Raw genomic sequence first — 22,799 nt, forward strand, 5'->3', positions numbered from 1 at the left:
CAGCTCTGAAGCGAGGTTGGGGCAGCAGAGCCCGGCCTTTGCAGAGGGTCCGGGAGCAGGGCCTGGGGCTCTGTGGGGCCCTTTCCACATGTCCCCCAGAAACGGGGCAGGAGGCACCCAAGTCCCCAGGAGAGGGGCAGCGCGCACGCTGCAGTCGACGCCGCGGCCAGCACAGCCTTCTTTCTATATTGCACGAGAACACAGTGCTCACTGTGTAAGGAGTCTGAAAGTCCTGACCGGAGAGAATTACGGAAAATATAAATCACAGAAATTGGATCAAGACATAGAGCCTTGCACAGCCAAGTATTCACGGAGGAAGCTGCCAGAGTCCGGAACCGACCCCCCGCCCCCCACCACCCTGGGAAGGCTCTGCAGAACGGCGGGGGGTGGGAAGTAGGGAGCATCCTGTCCAGTCTGCCGTGGGGTGCTGGGACCCCAGAAGGCATGTGCACACGCTCAGTGCGCACCCCAGCACCCACCTGTCCTCTCAGGGACCCATCCCCCAACATCCATAAACATGTGTGCGTCCCCACCCCCACATGACAGGGCTATTTGCAGTCGGTGGCTCAGCCAACTTGCTTCCCCGCAGTGATTTGAAGATGAGCCCCTTCATGTAATAAACGGGGTCGGGGGGATGTCCACTAACCCCTAGCACCGTCCCTCCACATCGCACAGAAGTGACAGGACAAAGGCTGCCCTGGGGAGGCGCGGTCAGCACACATGGATGGGGACAGAACGCCAGGACTGTGCAGATGCAAGGCGAATGGGCTGAGTCACGGATGGTGGAAGCACCCGGGGGTGAACGACCCAGGGTGCCTGTGGAAGAATCTAAGGCACATGTCACTGTCGTGGGTGGGTCAGGAGGGTGGAAGTCACCGGGGCGAGATTCAGACAGTTAAGCTTGACTGAGGGACATGGATGGAACGCCATTTCTCCAAACTGGAGCCAGCGTGTGGAACGCTTCAGGAGCGGGTGTAGACAAGGATGTAGGCTAATTTCAAGCTCTAACAGGAGGGTCCCCACCAAACGATCACCCCTCCGCAGCCAAGCCAGAAAAGCTCAGGTGGTTCATTGGCCGTATGTTCAGAAATGCAGGGACTTACTTCTGGGCAGTTGTTGGGTCACAGAGGAAACCGGGGTGCAGCGTGGCGGGAAAAGGCAGGGCGGAAGGGGGGCAGCGGCCGCAGGGCCCGCGGTGGGGGGGTGCCTGGGGGCTTCACTGTAGGGAAGGGTGTGGAAGACCCAGACTTGTGATAAGCGAAACATCAGATTCAAGAAGTCAGGAAAGGGGCAAAAAAGTAAAACCGAGGCAAAGAGAAGAAGAACATAAAATACGAACGGGGAAGGCCTTGGTTCCTCAAGAGAACTGCGAAGGCAGTCCAGCATCGGGCATGAAAATTGGGTGGGGAGGGGAGGGACACCAGCCACACCGAAGCAAAGAGAGGGCACGCGAGCAAGATGAACTGGCGGTAAGAGCCCGCCGCGGCGGCCCCACACCTGCGTCTTTGAAAACTGCAGGAAGACGGCCAGTCCCCAGGGGAAATAGACTTACTGTATTAAGTATGAGGCTTGACTATAGAGTGACTTCATTTTGAAGTTGTTGGACCAGCTGTTGAACATCTCACCACCAAAAAAAAAAAAAAAAAAAAAAAAAGCTAAGATTTTGAAAGATACATCATGACCAAGGGGTCCTCTCTACTGCAAAGATAGTTTTATATTAGAAAACTGAGAGATGGGACAATCTATGACACACACACAGTTTAAAGGCCAGGGAAAAAAGGTAGATGACACAGAACACAGCTCATGAAGGCTCTCAGCCAACTAAGAGTGGAAGGCGCTTCCCCAGCCTGAGAGACACTCCCTCCAAAGCCTGGTGGGAGCACGGCCTTCACAGCGACCCGTTACGGTGGAGCGCGGGCAGCAGTGCCAGCTTCCCTGTCTTCTTGTCTGCCAGCCCCTGGCAGGGACTAGCACTAGAACTGTCTGCAAGGACACTCCAGAGACTCTGCAGCCCTGAACGTTAGTTAGCATCAGGACGCGTTCGGGACGGGTGCACGTGGACACAAGACTGAAAAATCAGAAGCGAGGAGACAGGTTCCAAGACACCATTGACAACAGGAACATGAAAAGCACCCGACTGCTAAGAATAAATCTAACAAAAGGTGCGCATGGTGCTTAGAGAATAAAACGCCGTTCTGGGAGAGAACCCCAGAGCGACCCCCGCCCCGGGAGGTGCAGCCGCTCCGCCAGAGGGGAGGGCGTGGCGCCTTCAAAATGCTGCCTCCCCCTAAAGGAATCCGTGGCTTCAGGGCGACTCCACCACCTTCTACCAGGGATTCACGTGGGAATTGACACTGAGGCAGAATCCTGATGGGAGGAAACGGGGCTGGGCTTAGGCACCCACCCCACGTGAAGCTGGGCTCTCCAAGCCCCTGGGACACAGAAAGGGAGTGGAGCCCCCTCCCCAAACACACACAAGGGAGCCTGACTGGTCAGGGCTGGTGGGGGGCAGGCGTGGTGCCCGGAGAACGCGGGCAGAGGGTGGGCCGTGTGCACTGAAATGAGAAGCACCACGCGAGAGCTGCGAGCTCAGCGGTGTTCAGGGGTCTTGCTCAGAACTTCGGCCAGGGGGACAGCCTCTCAGCCAGCTCTGAGGACCGTCCGGGAGGGGTGGGCTGCGGGGGGCCGGGGTACACGTGATTTGGGGGGAGGGGAACGTGCCGTCGCGCGCGCACCTCACCGGGAGGCTGCTGCTGGTCACGAGGGACAGGTCTCAGTTAATGACATTGGTGCTTTTCTAAGTGTGGAAAGATGCGAGAACCCGGGTTCATAAACTGCCTCCTGAAAACATCTCCCTCTCTGAGGGCCTGTTCGGCCTGTTCTCCCAGCGCACGGAGCGCCTCATTCCTGATCTCCGCCCTGGATTCCTTTCGGGGTGCATTGTGGGCAGAACCGGGCGGTGGGCTGCGTTCCTTTACAGCAGAAACAGCTGCACATCCCCGGAGAGTAAGTAACATGTAAGCACGGTCCTCCCTCCGCCCGCCACCGAGGGCCGGCTCTGCTCGTTGGAAGCCCTCCGTCTGAGAAAGAAGACATTTGCGCTTGCAGGAAAAAACCGCAGGAGACTGATCAGAAAGCTATCTTGTCAGGGACCATTACGTAGTAAACGAGACGAAAACCCCACAAACCACAAAACAAGAGATTGATAAAGTCAACAAGAATAAAGTAAAACAAAAACAAAAAACCTCTCTGCATCAAAAGAAGTTGTGAGCGAAAAGTCAAGCCGTCTCTCGGGAGGAGAGATTTGCAGCACACATCACTGATGAAGAGTCAGCAGTCAGCCCTCTGCGTCTCGGGGTTCGACCAACCTCGGGTTGAAAATACTCAGAAAAAAAAATTCCAGGAAGTTCCCCAAAGCCAAACTTGCGTTTGCTGCAAGCCAGCAACTTTTTAAGTAGCATTTACATTTATTTACAACTCCTTTCACAGCATTTGCATTGTGTCAGGTATTGTGAGCGATCTACGGATGATCTGAAGTACATGGGAGCACGTGTGAAGGTTATCTGCAAAGACTTTCACGGAGGGGATGTCAGCGTCCCGGGATCTGGGGGTCTGTGGGCCCCTGGAGCCAGCGCCCCGCGGGTCCTGAGTCGGGCTCTGTAAGGAACTGTTGGGTAGCACGAGGAAGGCAAGCAACTGAACAGAAAAAAGGGCCAAGCTGGGAGCAAACGGCACCCAGAGGAGAGAGCCCGAGGGGTCACGGCCAGTGGGAGATCCAGTTTAAACCAGCACAGAGCCAGTTCCAACCGAATCGAGGGACCGAACACAGATGTCAGGGAGGGAAGGAACGTTCGTCCCCATGGAAGAATGCAGCTAATAAACACAGGGGGTGGGGGACAGAACCAGAAGAACTCCATTTGCAACCATGACAGTGATCCTTGACGGAGGCCAGGGTCATCGCTGGCTGCCGACACGACGGGGTGGAAAGCCGGCGGAGCACCGGAGACGCCGTCTCCAGGTCCCCCGGCCCAGGGCGCCGGCCGGCAGAACGCGCGGCCCGCGCAGGAGGAGAGGGGCGCTGCTCCAGCCGGGCCGCCGCCGGAGCCTGGGCCCGGCCAGCCTCTCGCGGCTCCGAGGGGCCGCACCGGAGAAGCCAGGCTCTGAGCACAGTTGTATGTCTTGTCAGAACAAAGGACATCAAACAAGTCAGGCGTACATTCCTTCAGAGTTTCAAGAAGAAACAGGCCAGCACGTACACAGTGAGTCAGCGCGGCCTTGGTGCCTGGGAAGGGCGTTTCATCAACAGAGGACCCGCACTGGGGCCCCGGGAAGGGAGGCGCTTCGTCTTTATTTTTAACACGGACAACATAGTCAACATACTCTTCTCTTTAATGATTAAAGCAGATGGACAGTGTGTGTCTGTTGGGCCACAAACAGGCTGTTTCAGCATAAACTTCACGTCCCCTCACGTACGGGCCAGACTGCCTTCCCCACGCCTGGATACGTGCAAACGCCTTCTCTCAGTTTCCCCTCTGATTATAAAGGTTTCGATAGGAAGCATTGATGATCCAAAAATCTGCCCCCTGATGCCAGGACTGGTCCTGCCCCCACGGAGGCTGCCACATCCCTCAGTGCCAGGCCTCCTGATTTGGGTCGCACCTTTATGTGGGTGCAGACATTCGCCTGGTTCCCCGTGTCGCGGGGAGCTGGGGGCGGGTCTGTTCAGACACAGCGAATGAGCATGGGGGCGGGGGGAGACGTTCTGCAGGCGACACACTTCATCAGTTACCCTGAATGTTCCACACAAACTTGTAACACGTGTTTTTAGCAGTAGGCTGAAAGCAAGCGGTGGACATGCCGTGAGTAGGCTGATAGGAGAAGAATGATAAGGACCTGTTATGAAAATAGCAATCACCTGTGAAGCAGGTGGAAAAAATGCTTATTCCAGGAGGGAGCCACCTGAACAGCTCCCTGGTCCTCTTACAGCTTGTAACCAGCTTGCCTCGGGGGCAATTCTTTCTAGGGCTGTCTCAGCTTCCCTAGAGGTTCTGATCTATGGGCCGCAGGCAGTGTGGGCAGCGGCGTCTGGCGGGAAGGAAGCCCAGGGCAGCCGTGTGCTCACCCAGCACCTGGGCCGAGGGGCTTGGGGACGTGTCACGCCGCAACCCACGATGCGGTCCCTCCAGCGGTCGGACCAGTGGTGGCCAACACACGTCGGAGCACCTGCCTGTTTACAGACACTCCTGCCCCAGGAGTTAAGATTCCCGAAAGACCTGGCCGCCAGGTCTCCTGGAGTCCTGCTAACCTGGGCCTCCAGACTCGGTGACAAAGAGAGAAAGGAGGTTCACCTGCTTCCTGGTGTCCTGACGATGGGGCAGTGGAATGTCCCAGTAAGCATAAATCCATCTGCCCGCTGTGAAGACACCGGCGCGCCCGCCCTTGGGGAGGTGGACCATTTCCAGCACCACACGTGAAGACAGGACCCGGGGGAGGGAGGCAGTCCCTCCCACAGCATTCCCATGGACGGCCTCATTAATTGGAAGTTTTGCTGACATGGTGTTAAACCACGGGTCATTTCTCTTGTAGTCTTGCCAAAAGCCATCTGTCCGGTATTTGACACAAGGGGGCTGCTGACATAATTTACTTGTGTTTTTCTCTTTAAGACATTTGTTAATTAAGTAGGGGACAGAGTGCGTGGGGGCTGTCCCTCGGGTAACTTTCCTCCATCCCTGAGGACCGAGGGTCGTATCGGATGAGGGGTGGACACTTTCATTTGCTGAAGAATTTGAACCTGAAAGGTCAGGCCAGGGGCGGCCAGTCGAGGTGAGCGGCGATGTTAGGGACGGCTGAGAGGCCGGTGTGGGTGTCATGAGGGGTCTGTATCAGTCTTGTACTGACCGAGGAATCTGATGACAGGCCCCAGGAGCTATGCTTGGTGACGCCTTTACCAAAAAACATTTTTTTCCACACTGACATTGGGGCGAAAGTGTAGCTAAAACAGTAACTTTCAGTTTTGATAAGGAGACCAACTTTTGGTAAACAGCACAACTGAAATTAGTAGGTTGGGTCTGACAGGCCTGGTCCAGATGCCAGGGCCAACTGGCCACCATGTTGGCGTCTACTCCTCACACGGGCCTGACGGCCGTGCTGGGGAGAGTCTGAGGTCGGCAGTACCCACAGCAGGTCTGTCCGACGCAGAGGCCCCGTTTAAGTGGGACATATGAACCCCAAGGTTGATCCCCTGGAGCGCCCCCGTGCGCGAGCTGGTAACAGCGCCTGACAAGGGTCCTCCACCCAGGCCGGAGAGCCTCTTCAACGAGGCCTTCTCCAGCGCGCAGCCTCCCGGGTGCCGGTGCCAGAGCGTCTGATCTTCATCCAGAGACTGCTCACTGGAGTCAGATTCAGAAACAAGCGTGGAACGGCCTCCTAACAATTCACTTAAACTTTATAATAATGTAACATAGTAACGAGGTGTCATCTGGGAAGAGAATCTTAGGCGGAAAATACCAAACCGCAAAGACCCATAAAGCTATATTGCGGAAACATAATTTTTCCTCTTTAAAATTATCCTTATTTCTATCAAATACAGTCAAATTAAGACTCATTTTGTTTGCAAAATAAATCCGGTTTCAATAAACTCGGCCTGATTATTTACGTAAGTGTAGCTGAACACACAGGGTCTTCCATGGCACTTTCACTGAAGCGTAGTTGATTTACAGTATTATGTTAATTTCAGGTACACAACATAGTGAGTCAATATTTTTAAGGATTATACTCCATTTAAAGTTATCACAAAATACCTCCCTGTGCTGTGCAATGTATCCTTGCTGCTTATCTACTTTTAACATAGTACTTTGTGTCTAAAATTCTATACCCCATCTCACCCCTCCCCGCAGCCCTCTCCCCACTGGGAACCACTAGTTTGTTCTCAGTACCTGTAGGTCTGTTTCTGTTGTGTTGTACACAATCATTTGTTTTATTTTCAGATTCCACACATGAACAATAACACAGAGTATTTGTCTTTCTCTGTCTGACTCCTTTCACTAAGCATAACGCTCTCTAGGTCCTTCCACATTGCTGCAAATGGCAGAATTCCATTCTTTTTGATGGCTGAGTAGTATTCCATTGACAGCATAGACCACATCTTCTTTGCCCATTCATCCACTGATGAACACTTGGGTTGCTTCCATATCCTGGCTGTTGTAAATAACGCTGCTGTGAACACTGGGATGCAGGTGTCGTTTCAAATTAGTGTTTCTGTATAATTGGGGTATACACCCAGAGGTGGGTTTGCTGGATTGTGTGGGAGCTCTGCTTTGCATGTTTTGAGGAACCTCCACACTGTTTTCCATGGCGGCTGCACCAATGAACGGCAGGTGAGGGCCCCCCTTTCCTCCACATCCTTACCAGCATCTGACATCTGTATCCTTTTGGATGGCAGCCGTTCTGACAGGTGTGAGGTGGTATCTCTTTGTGGTTTGGATTTGCACCTCCCTGGTGAGCAGTGATGTTGAGCGTGTTTTCACGTGCCTGTTGGCCATCTGTGTGTGTTCTCTGGAGCTACAGTCTCTTTTAAATCGGCTTTGCTGAAGGAACTCAAGTTGAACTATTTATGAAGGATCTCAGACTGAACCTCTAAAAGACCGCACAAGGCCAGGAAAGCCACACCAAGGACTTGCCATTCGATTCCACATGCGACTTCTACAGAGGTAGGCGGCTTTCTCTCTTCTCGGGGTCCAGAATATCGTCTCGAGATTCTTGCATCTGCCAGAAAGTGACCCTCCTTATTCACCTGGAAAGGCTGCTGGGAACCCCAGTTTCCAAATTCTAGAGGGTTTGGGTAGAGAGAAAAGATAAATGCCTCAGTACTGTTTACAAATGTGCAATTTACCAAATTGCTGTTAAGTCATGGTTAGCTGAAGGAGAAATAGTCTCTTACATCTGGAAAACAGAGTAAAAGCCAGTGATACTTCAGACAAAAAGTCATAAAAATTATAATCCTGTTTGTTAGTTCATTCAATGCCATGTGATTAATTTTTGTTCTGAGTCCAGGTTTTCTATTAGTTCCGTCGACCTTGCCCAATGATTGAGGACGGTGGTGACTGATAATTCCAAGAAGTTTGCAAGGTTTTTGTTAAGGCTCGTCTGATTTGCCCAGTGAGGTGGGTGCCTTGATCACTGGAGAGTGTGGAAGGCGAACCCCAAGCAGAAAACACATTTTCTGACAGTTTCTTTGTTGTCGTGAGGGCGCCAGCCTTGCAGCACTGGAAGTCTTTAGCCCATCAGACAGAACAAACAAACAAACAAACAAAGTGGGATTTTTCCAGGGAGCCAGCAAGAGCCAAACGGCCGTCTTGGGTTTCCCACAGACCCAGCTGTTGATCGAATTTACAGCCCCCGTTTACCCAACGTCACTTCTCTGATTTAGGAGCAGACAGTTGCCATGTTACAAGGACATCAGGGCGGCAAGTCTGACAGTGAGGGGCTAATTTTTGGTAGGAGCAGAATGGCCTTTATCTGCAGGGCCCAGGATCCTGACGGACCCCGTGGGTGCTGCTTGTGCACCAGCCGGCAGGCCCTTGCCTCACACTGGAGCTCAGCGCCTCAGAGCGAGGCACGGGGCTGCGGGCGGCAACGCGTTAGGTCGGCGCGTGGAAGACGTTCAGAAACTGCGTGTGACTTCTGGAACACTTACAATGCATATTTATACAGACATGACGTACAGAAGGCTTAATGGCACTTTTCAGTTTACAATGGTACCCATGTAACTTAACACGCCCAGTAAACCAGAAAGAGAGAGAGTTGAATCTCTCTCTTCAAAATGCTCTCCTTTCCCGTAACAAAATGCATTTCCATTTCTCATACCTGTTTTTAATTGAAAACATACATCCTACTTCCCTTGTATAATGAAATGATTGTCTTATTTTTTTTAGTAGCTTTGATTACAGATACGATATAACTCGAACCCTTGAAAAAAAAACCTGAATCTCTAGCAAGAACCAAGAAGCAAGCAGCTGTGAACTGTTTCTCGTGTCAGCATTTCCTGGTCGGCAGACTTACGAACGTATTTCATAACTTCCAGAAACATACGTTTTTTTTCATAGTGTAATTGCTTCCCTCGATGTGGTGTAAGACCTGTGTCCAATAAATTCAAACATCTTTACTTTTTCTCTAATAAGAAAGCAAAGTAGAGAAACGCCGACTTGCTTAGCAATGAATCTTTTAGCGTTTTCTCTTAATAGGAAATAACCTAGGTTTTCAGTCACTTCTCGTTGTCTCATTTGATTTAGCAACACTAACGTTTCAAGTTACCAAAGCCTGGGGAAAGTGCCTTTAGGTAGACAGACCATAAAACGTAATTACTCTTGAAGAGCGTCCCTAAAAACGTGTATCCCGTTTCTCTCTCTTTCATTACTTGTGGAAATGCCATCATATCAAGGTAGATTTCTTGTCGACAAATTTCGTAACAGGGAGACAACATTTTGTAACACGAGCTTATTGGCTTTCAGCAGAGCGAGGCACAATGAGAGCCCTGTCCCCCGCGGCGGGCTGCGCGGGCGCGTGCGAACCGCACCAGCAGCGTGAGTGTATTTGTACCACAAAGGATTAACCCTAGATGATGTGATTCTTCTAAAATTTGGGGTTAGATTTTTGTTACATTTAGAAACATTTGACTGTAAGTCAAATAAATAGAGCTCTTTTACAACTTAATTTTGATACCGTCACCCACAGGTAGAGCCAGCCTGCGTTTCTGACAGACACCCCAGCACGTACACATCCAGAGACACAGAGATCTCACAGTTTCCCTGCTTGAGCTTTGAAAGTTTCCCCTTTATTTATTTATTTTTTTTTCAGTTTTAGGTCCCACACGTTGAGCCAAGGCTGGAGTCTCCGGCAGTGTGGGCTGTGTTTGCATTTCAAGGACAGAAAAGGATTTACAGCTTCAGGCTTTCTCCTAGGAGCTCTTTTGTTCTCTCGGGGTCAGGATTGTGAAAAGATGTTTTATCAAGCTAGCGTTCTTTAACTGCACGTGCAAAAAACCCATTTGGGAACATCGTCAAGAGCCCATCCGGGCCATTTCGGGGACAGACACGGGTCAGCTTCGCACCCGCCGTGGAGGCAGCCGGGGTGGCGGTGGGTGCTGCCCACCTGGGAACCGCGAGGCTTTGGAAGCACAAGTTCCCACTTTTTTTTTTTCTAAGTTTCGTTTTAGTATGAAGTACAAGTCCTCTTAATTTTAAGCCACATTCCAAAAAAAAAAAAAAAAAAAAAACAGCCGGCCAACTCAGTGCACTCCAGAGTTCCTTCTAGACCTTTCCCGCCTAGAAACCCCCCCCCCAGGCCCTCTGCCCAGGAAATGCCCAGCACCCCCTCAGGACGCCGCGACTCAAGGTAACAGTCCAAATCAAAGCTGGGTGCCACCGCCTCACACGAGGAGACCCAGCATTTCAGGCAAAACTCCCCGCACACCCGGAGGCTGCTGTAAAGCGGGGTGGCTAGGGGCGGGCGGTGGGGGGGGCCCAAGGGGCCTGCGCCTGGTCCAGAAGGCTGGTCCCAAGGAGACACCAGGTGACCTCAGGTGGGTTTTTCTAGAGCCCTCCCAACTACACCGGGCAATGACAACAGAAATAGTCAGTAAACAGTCTATAAAGGAATAAAGAAGAGTTTTATTTGGGCCAAACAGACTAGCCCCGAAGCCAGCCTCTCAGATGGCCCTGAGGAGCTGCCCCAGAGCAGCACGGGTTTCGGCACAGTTTAATATCCCGTCAGAACACAGAACCTCAAACAAGTCAGGGCTGCTCTCCTTCAGGTTTCAGAAAACACAGACCTGCACGTCCACAGCGAGTCAGAGTGACCTTGCTGCCTGGGAAGGGGGCTTGTCATCGAAGCAGGACCAGCACTGGTGTCCCAGGAAGGGCGGCATCTCATCTATATTTTTAACGCGGACATTCTTTACTTCTGATCAATGTGCCCTTTTCTTTAATAATTAAAGCGGGTGTACCAGGCTGTTTTATTTAGCATAAAATTCAAGTTCAATCAGAATGACTTCCCCAGACCCCGATGTGCGAAAATGTCTTCCATTATTTGCAAAGTTCAAAGGGTGCCTTGGAAACAGAGGAAACTGGTGGACCACAGCTGCGCCTAGGGGTCCTTCCTCGTGTCACCGACAGTGAGACAAACAGGCACGCGCCCCTGGCGTGACGCGCACTGAGGGTGCGGCACCACGGAAGCCACGTTCTGGCCCCAAAGTTCAACCCGCGTCTGATCATGAAGACACGGCCCCACAAACCCGACTGCAGGACCCGCTTCCAGACAAGCAGCCGAGACTCTTCAAAGCTGCTGCTGATCTAAAAGCCAAGGGGAAAACAGTGGTGGCCTGATCCGGGTGAAACGAGAAAGGCGCAGGAGCGCTAAGCGCAGTGCGCTGCCCCGATGCCAGGAGGCCCCGCATCCGTGGTGCTGGGCCGGAGCGAGGTCGGGGGGCGTCCTTGTCCCTGATGTCTCTGCACCTTCCTCTCGAGGCTCAGCAGGGAGGCGCTGCTCACACGTCCCTGGAGGAGGCACATGGGGGTGGCGTCTGGGAGGAGCTCGGCCGCATCTGGGCAGCTAATCCAGGTCCCTGCGGGGGATCACAGAAAATCAGAGCCGCCCCAAACCTTCGCCCAGGGGAGCCACGTGGAGGTGTATCCGTGGCCGGAGTGGACACAGTCAAAACCGTGACCACAGCTACACGTGCCCCTGGCAGAGTCTCCCAGACACAGCGCGGGCAGCGGCGAGAAAGGCGAGAAAGGGGAACACAGGGTGATGTTGCTTCCATAACACGTTTCAACACATGGAAACAAGTTCTGTGCCCCAGGTGCGAGGCGTCCCCGTCTCAGATGGACAGTCCCCTGCGGCGGGGGAGGGGCTCTTCCGTGAGGGGTCACCCGGGGAGCACAGCCTGGTCGGGTGTCGGGTTTCTTAGGCCAACGGCTGGGTGGGTAGGTGCAGGTTTTTCCGATTTTTATTTATGTTGCTGGTGTGTCTTAAACGGTTCATGATTGTTAAACGTCAGGGGAAGGACATTTGCTGAAAGGCAGCTCTTATTTCTGAGAACAAAACATAACAAAAGCTCAATAAACTATAGAAAATTATAAATAAGCACTTCCTTTATCTACCCGTGATGGTGGAACACCGAGGCGCTGCAGCCCGAGGCAGGAACCAAGCAAGGATGCCTGCTTTTACCATTACTGTGCGGCCCTGGTCTATAAACTGAAGACAATGCAAAAGCTGTAGCACGGAAATCAGATGTGCAGCTTCTGGAAAGGAGGGAACCAAAACACCGCATTCCTGGGGGCCCCCAGAGAGCCAGCGGAAGAGCCTTCAGAATGAATGAGAGAGTTCAGGAAAAGTAGCCAGATGCAAAATACATATTTTAAATCAATGTTTTCTAGTATTTTCTAGCAACCACGGGTTAGGAGATAGAGTCGAATTTTCTTAAAAATTTCATTCTCAGACAAAAGGGAAAAAAAACAAACATAAAAATACTGAGCAAAAACCCTCTTCAGAAATGTTCAGTCTGTCAGAAGAAAACGAGAACGTTTGCTGAGAAATATAGAACTGAAATTTGAAAAAGAAAGAAACAAAGGGGAAAAAAACACATCACGTTCTTGGGGAGGCAGTTTGCACACCTCAGATGTTCCCAAATTAGCGTAACGCACAGGTTTGTCAGATTTTCAGAATTCTGATAGGGCTTATTTGGGGGTGAGGGGTAAGCCAAGGGCGGGGGGTTTGGCAAGACGCAGCTAACACTCACACAGGAGGAGAAGCAGGCAGGGACAGCTAAGACACTGTTGAAAATTAAGAGCAGATTTCAGAAGTGAAGGCAGGAACACGGGCGCACACAGAGCGCTCCCGCAGACCTGCGGGCTGGCAGAGCTGCTGTCCCTCTGTCTTCTGTCGTTGTCGCAGCAGCCCAAGGAGGTAAGCGCCCTCCTCACTTGCGTTTCCAGAAGTGCAACCTGAAGCTCAGAGTGGGCGAAGCCGAGTCCCAAGGCCGCACAGCTCCTAAGAGTGGCCTCAGCTGTCGGCCGTAAATCGTAGCCCCCGTCGCCTGCTGTCGGCTGCTGGACAAGTTGTTCCAGCTACAACGTTTGTCAGCACGATGCCACGAAACCGGAAGGGTCTGGGAGCAGCACAGTCAAAGGTGGGCGGCGGCAGGGCCCCTCACAGAGGAGGCCGAGAAAGTCAGAAACGTGCATATGAAAGGAGAAAAAGACAATGAGATTTTCACCCCACGCCGAACACCAAAACATGTGCTAGGAGAATCAGAGATCAATATGTTAAAAAAAAATGTTAAAAATAAAACTGGAGAAGGGGGAGGGTATAGCTCAGGGGTGGAGTGCGTGCTTAGCACGCACAAGGTCCTGGGTTCAGTCCCCAGCACCTCCATTAAAAAAAAAAAAAACAACTAGAGAGAGACGCAGGCGCCTGTTTGCCCGCTTTCCCGCCGGGGAGCACTCCTCTGAGCTCACGGGCGGCGCGAGCTCACGGAACAGAGGGAGATGCTCAGGAAGTTCGTTCCTTACTCCTGTTAAGTTTCTGTACAGCAAAGAGAGTTCACCAAAATTAAAAGGTGGAATCTGCTTCTGGCCAAGATGGAGAAACAGAAACCAGATTTATCCTCCCGCCTGAAACAACCAAAAAAAAAAAAAAAATCAAAAAAGCACAACAACAAATATGTAAATACATAAAACCACGTATTTTCCCAGACAGTGGACACTGGGCAGTGAACTGCAACAGTCCCCAGGAGACGAGCCCTGTCATGGTCCGACTTGCTTCCTCGAGAGAATTTCCAGGGCTCAGTGCAGGACGGGGGAATTGAGGGGGAGCCCAACAGAATCCCTGAGCTAATGAGAAAGAGCTGAGGGTCTAGGGGGACCAAGGCAACAAGAGGTCATAGGTCACAGAATCGGAGAGGGGAGCGTGCACAGGCGGCCCTGCAGAGGGAGCACTCGAGCACTCAGCTGAGTGAGGACCAGAATGTACCTGGGGGGAAACTGTTCAAGGTCAGAAGAGAACCGTTCCCTGCAAGGGCTGGAGGGACCAGCGCCCGCTGCTCACACAGGGCTGGGAATGGGGTCTGTTCCCATCAGTCAGACTAGAAAGGTGGACAAGGCACGGGGCCCAGGGTGCTCGGAAAGGTCTTGCCTCAGCAGTGGGAACAGCAATCCCGGAATGGGGCCCTGGGTCAGACCCGCCTTACCAGTCAGAAAAACAAGACCAGAAAGAACAAAGCCGTGCCCAGGTAACTTAACAGCAGCCCAGAACAAAGCCCCAGGGTATCTGTAGGAATATAAAGATATCCTGCACCAACTAAGGGAAAACTCACAATGCCTGGCATCTGATCAAAAATCATCAAACAGACAAAGAAGCAGGAAAAAGCCGTAACGAGGAGGAAAGTCAGTCAGTCAGGACCAACGGTGACAAGCTGACGCCGTAAACCAAAACCTCGTAAAACACCCACCAAGTGACAAAACAGGGTCAGAGCCGAAAGGCCAGCAAAGAAGATACAATGGGTTACAAAGGACCCTTGCTGAGGCAAAAGGAGACCGAAGAAGAGGAAACAGAGGAAAAAGAGTCAGGACAAGCAGGATGTGCATGAGCGCCTACGTGTGACTGGTCTAGACCCCCCCCCCCCCCCCGTTAGGAGGCAGAGGTGGTCAGACACGGTTAAGAAAGCAGAACCTGACTAGGTGCTGCCTACAAGAAACACACTTTAAATGTAAAACCACACATAGGTTAAACGGAATGACAGCCTTTGAAATACACGTGAAGCCAAACACGGTGAAACTCAAAGGAGACAATGCCATTTGCGGCAGCATGGATGGACCTGGAGACCGTCGTACTGAGTGACGTCAGTCAGACAGAGACAAAAGTCACATAATAGCACTCATACATGGAACCTAAAAAAAAGTGGCACAGATGAACTTACTCACAAAACAACAAGAGGCTCTCACACGTAGAGAACAACCTTACGGTCGCCAGGGTGGAAAGGGGTGGCCTGGGAGTTTGGGACGAGCAGACACAAAGTGCTATGCACGGAAGAGACAGACAACAGGCCCCGCCGCACGGCAGGGAACTCTAGTCAACGGCTTGTAATCACCTGGGATGGAAAGGAAGATACAGACACAGACACAGCGCGGAACCGCTGTGCTGTGCACCGGGAACTAACGCAGCACTGTAAACCAGCCACACTTCAATTTAAAAGGAGTTTCACAAAACTGAAAGGAGAAACAGACAAACCTACAGTTACAGTCGGAGAGTTCAATACCCCTCTCTCCATAATTAATGGGACAAGCAGGCAGAAAGTCAGCAAGAATGCGGGAGACGTGAGCAATGCTGCCAAGCGGCTTGACTTGATTGACGTTTATAGAACACGCCACTCAAAGACACATTCTTTCCAAGTGCACGTGGAACATTTACCAATACAGACCATGTTCTGGGCCATAAAACAGGACTTAATAGGTTGAGAAGGATTCAAATTACATAAATTATATTCTTTGACCATAATGGAATTAAATTTTAACTCAGTAACAGCAAGATCCTTGGAAAATTCTCAAGTATTTGCAATTTAAATAACACCCTTCTGAATAATCCTTGAGTCAAGGAAAAATCGAAAAGGAAATTAGGAAGTGTTCTCAACAGAATGAAAATAAAAACACAACACACGGGAACTTACCGAAAGCTGCTACGGCAGGACGCAGGGTGAAATTTCCGCCGCCAAGTGCCCGTACTGGGCGATGAGAAAGAACTCAGATCCGTGACCCTGGCTTCCAGCTTAAGAAAAATAGGAAAAGAAATGCAAATTAAACCTAAAGAAAGCGTGAGAAAGGAAACAAGAAAGACGGAGGAAAAGCCTGTGCAACAGAGACAGAACAGCAATAGAAAAAAATTAGGAAAATCAACCCAAAACTTGTTTCTTTGATAATAGCAGTAAAAATGGATAAATCACTAACCAACCTGAGCAGGAAAGAGGAAACTAAAACCAGCACTATCGGGAATGAGGAAGGTGACACACTGCAGGTTCTAGAGCAAGCAAGAGAGCAACACGGAGTGTGATGACTTTATGACAACCATTTTGACAGGTTAGCTGAAACGGATGAGTTTCTCAAGGAACACAAAGTGCCAAAGCTCTCTCAAAAGGAAACAGCTCACCTGAGTAACCCTGTGTCTACCAAGGAGTTGAAAGTGTTCTTTAAAGCCTTCCCAACAAGAAACCTTCAGGCCCAAGATGGTTTCACTGGTGGATTTGACCCAAGAGTTAAAGAAAGACTAGCAACTGTATACAAACTCCACACACACACACACACACAAAAACCTCTTTCTAGGAGGTCAGCACTACCTTGATGCAAAAACCAAAGAAAACCACAGACCACTATTCCTCATCACCATAGACGCAAAAATTCTGAAGGAAAGTTTGCAAACAGAATTCAGCAACGTACAACATGGGTAACACACCATGACCAAGTGTGCTTGATCCCAGGAGCACGGGGTTGGTCACAACACTGGAAAATCAATCAGAGTAATTCACCGTATTGACAAACTGAAAAAGAAAACCCATATGACCACCTCAGTAGATGCAGGAAAATAACCGTTTCACAAAATTCAACACTCAGTCCTGACTAAACAGTTTATACACAGCTCTCAGCAACAGGGCTGGAGGGGGACTTCCTCAGACCAATGAAGGGCACCCAAGACTGAGTGTTTCCTCAGTTAAAGCGGGAACAAGGCAAGGGTGTCTGCTCTCACCACTCCCACCCAGCACTGTCTGGGGGCTTCTAGTGCGGTGAGGCGAGGAAAAGCCACAGGGACTGGAGAGCGAAGGAAACTGCCTTCCTCGTGGTCACAGGACCATCCAGAGGCAATCTGGGGCACAAGTGATAGCGTTTCATAAATCACGCTGGAACAAACTGGATATCCACATGCCTGGAAAGGGGGAAAACAGAGAAGGGAGGAGCGGGAGGAGGGGAACCTGGATTTATATTTCAAACTATACCCACAAATCAACTCAAAGTGGATCACAGACCTAAATGTAAAAGGAGAGCCATACAAACACAGAGGGACCCCGGGGAGCGCGGGCGAGGCAGAGCTCCCCGGCACTCAGTGCTGGAGCCACAGGCCCTGGAAAAAACAAGCCAGTCGGTTGAAATCCATCAAATTTTTTTTTTTTTAATTTGCTCTTCAAAAGGCATCATCAAGAGAGTGGAAAGATAAGCCACTGGGAGGAAAAATCTTGGCAGGGCACAGACTTCATCCAAGGCTGACCCAGACTACCTAGAGAACCCTCAGGCTCAATAACAAGAACACCGGCACCCCAAGTTTTGAAAATGGGCAACAGGGCAGGACAGGCACGTGACTAACCCAGATGGCAGACGAGCAGGCAGAAGGTGCAGGACCCGCCAGCCCCAGGGAAACGGCACTGCGGGCCCCACTCTCAAAGGGCAGCCAGAGTGAAAAAGCCTGACCGTCCCAGACGGCTTGAATGCGGAGGAGCCCTAGCATCTCTGGGGCAGACGTAAAGCGAGACCGCCTGGCGGCATCTTTTTTCTTGAGAACCTGAGTGTGTGCCCCTCCCACACGACCCGGCAAGTCCACGAGCGAAGGACACGTTTGTCCTTACAAAGACTTTCACATGAATGCACAGAGCAGCTTTCTTTTTAACTGGCAAAACCTGGAAACATCCCAAATGTCCACCAGCAGATGGATGGACAGGCCAGCTCTCGCGTATCCACGCCGCGGCCGTGAGGAGGAGCGCTCCACCGAGGCACGGGCGCGTCTCAGAGTAGCTGCTCTGAGAGAAAGAGGCCAGATTAAAAAAAAGAGTGCACACTCTGTGCAGTCTTCCACTCACAGACAACTCTGGAAGATGCAAACTGACCAGGTCACTGGCTGCCTGAGAATTCAGGGTGGGGGGGAGGGGCGGAAGGCACGGGCGGGCCAGGGAAGGGACCTCAGTGGCCACAGGACACTTTTCGGGGGGACGGGCGTGCTCACTATCCTGCTGGCTGGGGACGGCTCCGTGGGTCTCACAGAGGCCGGGACTTCCCGCCTTGTGCGCTGCATGCCAGCTCCACGTCAGTGGAGGGCTGTTTTTAAAAATTAAAAGGCAAATAGCAAAACCAGGAAAACACTTTGAGTCAGAAATGGCAGACGAGGGGGCAACATAATTAACACATCAAGTGCACGTGGAAATCCACAGGAAAAACAAGGACACCCTAATTAGTCTGCTGGTGACCAAAACCAAGGCCCACGGCTGAAACCACAGACATTGACTGTCCCCCGTCCTGGAGGCGGGAGTCTGAGGTCCAGGCGTGGGCAGGGCTGGCCCCTCCTGGGGCCTCTGTCCTCAGCCTGGAGACGGCCGTCTTCTCCTGCATCCTCACGTGGTCGTCCCTCTGCGTGTCTGTGTCCTGATCACCTCTTCTTACAAGGACACCAATCAGATTGCATTAAGACCCAGCCTAGAGACCTCATTTTACCTTAATCTCCTTTTTAAAGGCCCAGCTGCAGATACAGCCACATTCGGAGGGGATGGGGTTCAGGACTTCAGTATCTGAATTTGGGGGGACACAGCTCAGCCCATAACACACCCTCATAGGAAAAGAAGTTGAGCAAAAGATATAAACAGACAAGTCACAGAATCAGAAGTACAAATGAGCAATAAATGAACCAAGAAGTCGTGTCACCAAGTAAGTATAAATGCAAATCCATGAGACACCATGTCTCCAAACCCCCACCTCCCTCCGTTTGCAAGGCTTCCCCCGGCACTGAGGACCCTTTGTTACTGTGTACCAGACCCTGGCTAGAGGTGACCGCTACGCTCCAGGAAGCCGGACATATAGATCCCACGAAGGTGCCCGGAGCCCCTGGGGAGGGACCCGCTGGGGCTCTGGGGGCCTCCTCCAGCCGGGCCACGAGGGTGGCCAGATCTCACGGTGCTTGGCCTGGACATGGATGGAAACACCTGATGGAAAAAAACTTCAAATTTTAAAAAACATGACATTTTTTCCCTGCCCTTTGGCCTCGCTCCTCCCCTGCGGCATGCACTGTATATCTGCATTATGCATTAACCAGACCTCCCCCACGAAAGGAATACCTGCTCAACCATAAAAATCTATTTTTCTTCCCTTGACGTCAGCCATGTAACTCTTTGGAAGATAACATTCCTTTCTCGGTCCTGTGAGAGGTCGTGATGACCCACCGCTGCCCTTGGACGTGCAGACATCTTTCGAGAACTTTACGAGTAACGGCGATACACCATTTCCCTTAAAGATAGAGCCCGGAACACGACAGCCCGGCCAGATGACCTGCGGAGATACGGGCCTCGCCTAATGGCAGCTCTTGGCTTCAGCACTCACCCCTGACCTTCTGAACGTTACTGGCCGGACTGCTTATATTCTGTGGATTTTACAATATTATTGTTTCTTGCAGTGCCAACTGTGTGACGGAGTCTCAAAGAAAATTAACGCTGATTAGGTGCCTTAAAACCGTTGATCAAACATACAGTTCTATAAGATGAGTGGTTGGAATGGTGTGACCCTGGATGTGAGAAGACGCAACAGGAGGGTGCCGGTGGCTGGACCACGATGGCTAGTGAGACGGGAGCCCGGGGGCCCGTGGTTCTGGTTAACGGGCCACAGTCTGGGGGAGCGGCACACTGAGCGGCCTATCCTGGGGATCCTCGCCTGACTTGGGAGTGTGCATTCTTGCGCCTTGGGACAAACCGGTCGCGAGATGCCTCCCAGGCTTTGGTCGAAATTAAGACGGAAAGGGAAGGGGATGTAAAATAAAGAATGTTGCCCACCACCCAGTTTTGCAAGGACGAAGTCATCCTCAGCGCTGTCGCTGACCCGCAGAGCACGGGGAACGGGGCTCGGGACCGAGATCAGGACAAGCCGCTCCAGGAAAACTGGCGGAACAAGCCCTCAGATGGGTTTTTAGGAGAAAATTTTATGGACCCAGTTTCCTGCACCTTCCTATTCTTAGGAAAACACGAAAACCATTGAAAACATCTCCTACCAAGACGCGTGCAAGGCCACACGTATCCCTTCAGCAGAATCACGTACTCACTGATGCATAATTCACAGATTAACTCTTTGGAACAGCCCTCAGAGATCTCAGGAAGACTGCCTCCCAGTTACAAACCCCAGGTCGGCCCGGATCAAGCTGCCCATTTCTTTCCTGGGTGGACTACTGATTAATTTCTTTGTGGACACAGCCCTTCAGTGTGTCTGGCCCCTTTGCCCCCAGTGTACCGGCAGGTGCCTTTGGCTCGGGGGCCAGGGGGTTTGGCCTGCTTCGAGACTCAAAGCTGGACGGGGACCTGGTCGGCGTGCTGGGGAGGGGCGAGCCTGGGCCGTCTTGCCTGTGCCAGTGATCAGTCTGACCACCAACCATATGCAGGGTCACCTCCAAATCAGAAGGAACCATCCCACCCACACAGGAGGCACTTAAGCATGACTGCCACCAGCAAAATTTAGGGGCACAGGGGACTCCTGGGCAGGACTCCCAGAAACCCAGGGCGCCCACCGTATGAAGGGGCAGCTTCGACTGAGGAGCTGGTGGGGGCAGCCAGGCCAGTGGAGTCAGGAAGAGAGGTGGAGGGGGGCGCAAGGGTAGGACACCCTCCCCTCCGCAGGCCAGGTAGGTTCTAGGCAGAGGTGTGTGTGTGGGGGGGGGTGCCAGCCTGGCTGGGGGTTCCACGCCCCTTCCCCAGACCCTACCCTACACGTTTCTTCCATCTGACTGTTCCTTAGTCTCTTCCTGATAAACTTTTTATAACAAATAAGTGAAACATTTCTCTGAGTTCTCTGAGCCACTCTAGCAAATGAATCAAGCCTGAGGAGGCAACCGTGGGGACCCCTGATTTATAGCTACGCGGTCAGAAGCACAGGTGACGACCTAGCCTTGTGACTGGGGTCTGAAGTCATGGGAGGGGAGGGTGTGGGAACAGTCTCATGGGCCTGAGTCGATCCCCTGTGGGGTCAGGACTGAGCTGAACTGTAGGACACCCAGCTGGGTGGGAGAATGGCTCGGTGTGGAAACCACTCCCACACTCTGGAATCTGATGATCAGAACCCTCATACGGGCCAGGAAATGCCCTGACCCTTTCTAGAAGGGTCTTTGTGGTGACGTGAGCCTCTACAGCCCGGGCCACCCAGTGACAGCAGGGAGGGAGTCACTGTGCTTTTACAGAGCAGCTCAGAATTAGCTGCAGTTATCAAAAAAGTCACCCCAATCCCCTCCCTCTTTCCTTTCCAAACTGCATCCCTTGCTTCCCAGGGTCACCTCTGGCTGGTCGGTGGGTACTACCCTGCCCAGCGCCCTGCTCCTGCGGGCCCAATCCCAGGGCCCATCCACCACTCCTGTCCTCGGGGTAGCCCTTCCGTGAAGAGGGGGTGGCGACGGGGTCCCTGAGGGCCAAGGGCTTATGTGTTCTACCACAGGGCCTTTGCACATACTATCCCAGTACACTCAAAATGCTGTCTTCTCAGTAAGGCTCCTCTGACAGCCTCATTTAGAATCGCAGCCCCGTCCCACGTCTGTTACTCTTCCCCACATACGTTTCCAAGGGAATCCAGTGTGTCTCACTCTGTGATTGGAGTACTGTCTGTCTGTCTGTCTCACTCAGGGAGTGTGTGTTCCACGCAGGAATCTGCTGGTGTGGTTCTTGGCGCGCGGCTGTGTCCTCAGCCCCTAAAAGGACACACCAGCAGAATGAGTTAGGGTGTGAATGAGTGTCTCCTGTCCTCAGCTGTGGCCTGAAGGCACCGCCAAGCTCTCCTGTCCCTCCCTTGGAGCCCTTCGGGGGCACCCACTGCTCTCTGAAAGAAGCCTCAACTCCCCAGCCTGACTGGCAAAGCTCCTTCTGTTCTCGGCCTTCTTGCTGCCCTCCCTGGGGTCCCATCCGCACTCTGGGGGCCTGCTCCCCGGCCTCCCCCTGCTTCCCGGGGGCCCCACTCTCCCTGCATCCTGCAACACTCCCCCTCGTGACCTCCCGGCTCAGAAAGGCAGTTGAGGTGCTGTGGGTGCACAGCAGAACAGACAGTCTGGTGGAAGAGGCAGAGAAAGGGATGGAGGGTTTCGTGGGGAGTTGGGCCAGGGGGCCAGGAGACGGAGCAGCCCCTCCTCCCCGCAGCTCTGCCTGCTGCCTGCTCTGTGCCTGAGTCTGGGGGAAGGTGGGCCCGGATTCAGCCCTATGGAGGAGGGTCCCCGCTGAGGGCTGTGTGGGAGGCTGGAAGCGGAGTGGGCCAGCATCAGGCCAGGAGAGGCCAGTGGGCTCACCGCGGAGGGTGGCTGGGGGCGCCTGGGAGGGGTCGCAGGGATGCAAGAGTGGCCCAGAGCAGGGGCCCCAACTGGGCTGGCCAGAAAGGCTGGGGAGGGGACAGTGGGGTTCCAGACTAGGAAGGGAGGACACCACCGCGGCCCAGGAAAGGGGGGAGGCCTCAGACGCACGCACCCCTTCCCCACTCCCCCAGCCCCCCACCTTGGGCAGCAGGGGCCAGGGTGGCAGGCTCGTGGGCAGGGGAACGGCCGTGGGGTTGACGCGGTGCGGACCGCCGGTGTGCTGGGCCCCGGGGCGGAGAGGGCGTGTGGGACTGCGGGTGGGAACTGCGGCTGCGCTGCGGCACGAGCGGGGCAGGCGGTGGGCGCTGGGCGCGCGGGCGGAGGGCTCCGGCGCGGCCCAGGTGCGGCCCAGGTGCGGCCCAGGTGCGCGGGCGGCGCGCGTCTTCCCGGGCGCCAGGGGGCGCTGCGGC

At 52.8% G+C, this 22,799-nt stretch overlaps 1 long non-coding RNA gene across 2 annotated transcripts; it reads right to left on the minus strand.

The window, feature by feature from the left end:
• Positions 1 to 10,647: 10,647 nt before the first annotated feature.
• On the minus strand, positions 10,648 to 22,762 carry LOC105106397 (uncharacterized). 2 transcript variants are annotated; one of them, XR_004135636.2, is made up of 6 exons: positions 22,529 to 22,762; positions 21,606 to 21,738; positions 19,139 to 19,349; positions 18,840 to 19,006; positions 15,722 to 15,819; positions 10,648 to 11,620 (listed from the first exon to the last, which is right to left on the minus strand). It is a non-coding gene; the product is annotated as an uncharacterized LOC105106397 (long non-coding RNA). The 2 variants fall into 2 exon arrangements; XR_004135637.2 differs by having other exon boundaries at positions 10,648 to 12,089.
• Between the last annotated feature and the right edge of the window lie 37 nt (positions 22,763 to 22,799).

Source organism: Camelus dromedarius, chromosome 12 (assembly GCF_036321535.1).
Source record: "Camelus dromedarius isolate mCamDro1 chromosome 12, mCamDro1.pat, whole genome shotgun sequence".
Classification (NCBI taxonomy): Eukaryota; Metazoa; Chordata; class Mammalia; order Artiodactyla; family Camelidae; genus Camelus; species Camelus dromedarius.